Genomic DNA, 6947 nt, shown 5'->3' with positions numbered 1-6947 from the left:
AGGTTGTTGAAGCATTTCTTCTTGCGCTCATCTGGACAAATGCAAGAATGCCAAATTTCAAACAATCACAACCATTTATACTTCCTGTGTAAAAATATAAAGAACAAGGATAGTTGGTGGTAATATCTCTGGACCTGATAAATGCAATTGCCAATAAACCTGGAACTGGTTATTTTAAAGGCACTGCTTATTCACTGATCATAGAATCATAGAATCCCTACAGTATGGAAGCAGGCCATTCAGCCCATCAGGTTAACACCAACCCTCACAACAGCAGCCCACACAGACCCACCACCCCCACCCTAACCCTGTAACCCTGCATTTCCCATGGCTAATCCATCTAGCATGCACATCCCTAGACACTATGGGCAATTTAGCTAGGCCAATTTATCTAACCTGCGCGTCTTCGAACTGTGGGAGGAAACTAGAGCACCCGGAGGAAACCCACGCAGAGATGGGGAGAATGTGCAAGTTCTACTCAGACCATTGCCCAAGGGTGGAATCAAACCTGGGTCCTTGGCTCTGTGAGGGAGCAGTGCTAACCACTGTGCTGCCATGCTGCTCTTCAGAGAAGGAAATCTACTGTCCTAACATTTATTTTTCCCTCTGTTCACTCATGGGATGTTGATGTCATGGTAAAGGCCAGCACTTTGTTCCCCTTTCCTGATTGCCTTTGTGCTGAGTGGTTTGGTGGGCCAATTAAAAGAACAATTGGGAATCAACCACATCATTATGTGTCTGAACTCATATGGAGGACAGTAGAATTTCTTCCCTAAAGGGCATTAGTGAACCAGATGTTTGTTTTTAAACAACAACCAATTATTAGCATTCCAGATTTATTCATTGAGTTTAAATTCCACCAGCTGCTGTAGTAGGATTTGAACATTAGTCGTCAGAACATTAGCCTGGACCTCTGGATTACTAAGCCATTGACATTGCCATTGTGCCACTGGCTCCCAATGTCTGGACCATACTTGATTCCAGACCCACAGCAATGTGGCTTTCATTTCAGCAATAGTCAACTTCTATCAGCCTGAGATTGGAGCAGCAAGTCTGTTCTGAGCTGTTAGGTAGAATTTCCATCACAGGCTGGGTAGCAGGATCCAGGAAAAATCCTGGTTTCACTTCAGAAGAAAGTGTCCACGGATTTGGGATATTTGTTGCTGGGGGAAGGTGATATGGGCTGCAGTCAGGCCAGCCAACCCAGGAAAGAGGTCATTAGCAGGCACAGGGGTGGACTGTTTTAAAGTCCTGCCTTGGTTCTGTTGGACTGCTTCTCAGTGGTAATGAAGACATTAAGTCCTTATGGCCCTTCACCAACTGCCCTCACACCCCTCCCACATACACACACACACACCATGTCCCATATATAATCTCCTCTTGCCCCTATGCTAGACTGTGATCCACACTCACTAAACAGGGCCCCTTTAAAAATCTATGCCACCCCCCACCCACCATCACTCATGGCACCTCATGCAGCCTGTGCCAAGCTTAGATGTTTCCATGTCCATTGATCCACTATACATAATGTAACACCAATGAATCCTTGAGTGTCAAAAGGATGTGTAATAAAAAAGCTTTCAAAAATAGTTGGTCATTCATCACTTACTTCAAAATCCTTTTGTTTACAGGGCAATAAAAGTGTCAATCATATAAGGTATCAGTAGCAGAAAAGCAAACACTTGAAATCTAAGGCCCTCTTGTGGTACAGTGGTAGTATCCCTGGACCAGGTGACCCAAGTTCAAGTCCCACCTCCTCCAAATATGTGTAATAACGTCTCTGAGCAAGTTGATTAGAAAGTTATTAACAACAGTACCTCTCCAAATCAATTTTAATTTAAATCATTCACTGTCTTCCTACCCTCCCTGATATTGTTATTGCCTTACTGCCCCAGTGGGTATTGCTTGTTAATTGGTATTTGAGTTAGTTGCATAGGTGATTTGGTGGTGGGTTATACAAAAAAAAAATTGACAGCAGAGGTCAGAGACCTAGAGCTGGAAATCAAGCAGCATTTTCCCAGGGTTCAGGTATTTCAGGGGTTCTGGGCTGTCAGCTAAGAATACACAATGAAATTTGGCTGAGTCTCCAGAAACTCATTATTCTATTAATGTATTTTTGGTCTGGAAAGACAGCTCCGGGTCTCTGATGTCTGCCATTATTAGAACATAGTAACATGTTTTCACGTGCTTGCAGTTTCAGCTGTTGATACTTCAAAAAGTTGAGATGATTGATACCTTTATTACCCTATTGTTCTCGTGTAACAGGAAGTAATGACTGAATTGCACTTTTTAAAGCTTTTTTTGAACATACCCTGTTGTCACTATGTTGTTCATTGGCTCTATACAATGTTTAGTGGGTCACTGGGCATGGAAGTGTCATAGCTTCGTATGGTGGGGCGGTGGTGGCATGAGAGACCGTGGGAATAGGTAAGGTGGCATGGCGAGGACTGTTTGAACTCAGCTTTCAAAAGAGTCTATGTTTCATATCACCTCTGAGATGACACGAACAAAACTCTTGGAAAAACAAAACCCTTCTGACTCCGTATTCTTAGCTGACAGCCCAGAAACCCTGAAATACCTGAACCCTGGGAAAATGCTGCTTGATTTCCAGCTCTAGGTCTCTGATCTCTGTGCTCCAGGCACAAAGTTGGGACCTGAGCCAATCTGCACCTTTAAAAACCCTGGTGAAAATCAGAAACTCCAGGAACAAGGATGGGAATCCCAGGACTGGGACTTGCCCACCATTTTAATCGGCTCCCAAGTCATCCTGACTCAACAAAGATCAGGGCTGTTATCTCTGTTTCTCTCTCCATGGACACTGCCAGACTGGCTGAGTATTTCCAAAATTTCCTGTTTTATTTATAATGGACGTGACGATTATCTTCCTTAGCAGAGATAAGGTTGTGAAGAACGTTAATATAGGTATTCAAAATCATGATTGGTTTGGATAAAACAAGTGAGGAGAAACTGATTCTAGCGGCAGGAGGGCTGATCACCAGAGATCTCAAAATAAAGATAATTGACAAAAGAACCAAGATGAAATTAAAGGATTTTTTTTAATGCAGTGAGTTTTTATGACCTTGCATGCACTGTTGGAAAGGATGGTTGAAGAAGGTACATTATTAATTTCCAAAAGTGGATAAATAGTTGAAAGGGAAAGAGTTACAGGGTATGGGGAATGGGAATAATTAGGGTGTTCTTTTCAAAACAGGTGCAATGAACCAATACTGCTTCATTCTACAATAACCAGAGTTTCAATCTTAAAATTATTTTCTTAGGAATCATTTCTGTTACCAGTTGAAAAATCTAAAAAATGGTAAATCCTAATACTAGGGAGATTTTTATCAGTCTTTCTGAGCAATTGACTTGAAATTGCTAGGGTTGAGGCATGGGCAGTGCGGGGGGTGTGGGGAAGGTCCTTGTTCAAAGACAGCTGGAACCTGATGAATGTGCCCAGTATTGTAAAGGGGGAACCCACTGGCAAACACCACTCCATCTTTTTTGCTCATCCACCAATACCTCCCAATGTACCATCTCTGACCTGTGGCCTGGGATGTAGCAACAATCCTAGGCCTTAGGTGGGTATTGTACTGGCAACAGCTATTCAGTAGGGCTGCTGACTTCTGATTAGCTGACAGGCATGATTTCCATCCCTGGGATCCTTTGTCACAGAGAAAGGCCCATTGCTGGTCTGTCAAGTGCCTATCAAGTGACTCAGAACTTTGAATGACTCATTCCTGGTTATCCATTTCTCTAAATTTAAACCATCTGAACTTCTCAGTTAGCTTCCAATCTGTGACTCATTCCAATGTATCCATTATTCTATATTTAAACCATCTGTACCCTTTGAGTAGGTTCCTGTCTGTAACTCGTTCCTGGTTATCCACTTTTCTATGTGTAAACCATCTGAACCTCTCAACTGGATTCTAGTCTGTCACTCACTCCTGGGTATCCATTATTCTACGTATAAACCATCTGAACCCCTTGAGTAAGTTCCTGTAACTCACTCCTGGTTATCCGTTGCTATACATATAAACCATCTGAACCTCACAATTAGATTCCTCTCTGTAGCTCACTCCCAGGTTTCCATTATTCTATATATAAACCATCTGAAGCTTTCAATTGGGTTCCTGTCTGTAACTCACCCTTGGTTACACATGATCCAATATATAAACTATCTGAACCTCTCAATTAGATTCCGGTCTGTAACTCACTCCCAGATTTCCATTAATCTATATATACTCCATCTGAACCACTTGAGTAGGTTCCTGTCTGTAACTTACTCCCAGGTTTCCATTATTCTATATATAAACCATCGGAACCCCTTGAGTAGGTTCCTGTCTGTAACTCACACCTGGTTATCCATTATTCTATATATAAACCATCTGATTTTCTCAATTAGAATCCAGTTTGTAACTCATTTCAGGTATCCATTATTCTATATATATAAACTATCTAAGGCCCCTCCATTAGATTCCAGTCTATAACTCGCTCCTGGGTATTCATTATTCCACGTATAAACCATCTGAACCCCTTGATTAGATTCTTGACTTTAGAACACTTCCAAGTATCGATGTTCTGATGTAATAAAAAGTTATAGTCACATTAAAACAAATTCAGTCTCAGACAACAATCTTTACAAATCCCAATAAGATCCTATAATGTGTTTTCTTTGCCAAACCATCGAGGCGGTATTGATTAGGCTTTGCAGAATTATCAAAGTTATTGCAGCTTGTAAGGAACAACACACTGACAGCAAAAGAGCTCTTGGCTGACCCTGAGCCACGCTGTGGTAGCAAAGTAATTTTCTTTTTGGGTCAGCAGTCCTACAGTGGGCATTTCTTTCACAGTAACTAATTATTCAGTCGGTGACAGCTTAGGTGCTGCTGATTTGCGACTGTTGTGTTGCCTTGGTTACCAACATTTGACAGTTAACTTTTCAAAAGGTGGATGTAGGAATTTGCAGAATATGCAAGCGCTGGCAAATTGTAGATTTGGATTAATTTGCGGATAGTTGGTACTAATTGATAGGGAATGAAATCAAACCGTGGGCTAGCATGTAAGTCACAAAGTGTAGGGTACGTTGCTCTGAAAATGTGCTATGCTAGATTCACACTGCACCCTTAATTCCATGACGCTTTCTCTGTCATCCTTATCCTGGAGGCATTTTAAATAAGATCCATGAGCCTGATTTCTGAAGAATGAGGATGGCATTATGAGGAGACTGGACTTATCAACAATTGGTAACATATTCTCCCTTAGATTGCAGAGTGCTGACAAAAACAATAACAACGCATACATTTAATTAGCACCTTTTTTTCTTCCTTGATTCTTTCATGGAGTGTAGGCCAGAATTTGTTGCTCATTCCTAATTGCCCTTGAACTGGGGCCAATTCAGTGTCAACTACTTCACTGTAGATCTAGAGCCACATGTAGACCAGATCAGGTATGGATGGCAGATTTCCTTCCCTAGAGGACACTTAGTGAACTAAGTGAGTTTTAGTTTCATGGTCACCATTACTGACATCAGCTTTCAATTCCAGATTTTCTTTAAAAAATTTAAATTCTACCAACCGCGGTGGTGGAATTTGAACCTCTGTCATACATGATTAGTTACATACACGTCTCCAGTACATCAGCTAACTGATGTGGATTACTAATCCAGTGACATTACCACTGCACCACTGTCTCCTTTTTTTTTAGATAATAAAGCATCCCAAGGCTGTTTACATTGTTTTATTTTACAATGGCATGTACTGGCCAACATAACGAGATATTAGGCTAGGTGACCAAAATCTTGGGAAAAGAAGTAGATTTTATAAAATGCCATAAAGGAGAAAAGAAAGGCAGACAGGGAGAGAATTGGAGAGAGGGAAGGCTTCTGTTTTATCTAATACTGAAATGTGGGCTTCCCCATCTGGCCTAGTATTTATTGCCCATCTCTAATTGGCTTTGAGTAAATGGTGGGGATCTGCCTTTGGAGCACTTGTTGTCCATAGCCTCAAGTCCAGAGCTTGGAGCTGAAGCAGCTGAAGGTGTGTGCAACAGTGGTGAAGTGATCAAAGTTGGAGATGGTAGAAAGGGCAGAACTTGGTACTTCAGGGAGTTATTAATGGGAGATTTAATAGAGATGTTCAAGCCTGTGTTGAGGGGTTTTGATTAAGTGAAAAGAAGAACATGTTTCCAATGGCGGAAGAGTTGTTATTCATAGAGCATAGGTATAAGGTAATTGGCAAAAGAATATGAGAATTCCTTCCAATGCATTGGGTTGTTATGCTGAGGAATGCACTACCTGATGGGGTGGTGGAAGCAGTTTTAATAACAAGTTATAATAGTGAATTTGATAAATACTTGAATTATAATCAACAATAGCAGGATTAAAAGGAAAGGACTGTGGACTAATAGGAAAACTTTTTTAATGACCTGATCTAAGCACATTGGGCTGAATGGTCTCTTCCTGCCCTCTGTCATTAGATAATTCTATAATGTATGGCTGATTTGTGCAGTTGTAAACAGTGTTGAAAATATAAAGGTGGAGTATTATTTATCGCTGCTGTCTCCAAAAGAATGATGAACATAAGAATGGGACCTCTGGGTTGGGTGCTAAGGCTACGAACCTTGCTATCATTTAAGTGACAGTGAGATGCTTTACAGCATTGTTGTAGATTTTTCCAGATCAATGAGCTAAAATAGGCTGAATGTCCTTTCTCACCTCTATCTTGTGATCTTAAATTATTGCATTTCATTTTCATTATCTGTAATGCAGCTCGTGGTTCAGTTTGGCAGTCGAAATTTACTAACTGCTACAAAGTCAAACTGTTAAAAGCAATTAGCAGGAGTGAAACCGTTTCTTCCTGAACTTGTTTCTTCCCAATTTTCATGAATTTCTGCCTGCCAGGAAAGGAAAAGTGAAAGAACTTGCATTTATAAAGCACCTGAAGACTGCA

The sequence above is a fragment of the Rhincodon typus genome, chromosome 8 (assembly GCF_021869965.1).
Source record: "Rhincodon typus isolate 14 chromosome 8, sRhiTyp1.1, whole genome shotgun sequence".
In the NCBI taxonomy this organism is placed as follows: Eukaryota; Metazoa; Chordata; class Chondrichthyes; order Orectolobiformes; family Rhincodontidae; genus Rhincodon; species Rhincodon typus.
The sequence above is the reverse complement of the archived record's forward strand: the minus strand, read 5'-3'. Positions refer to the sequence as shown.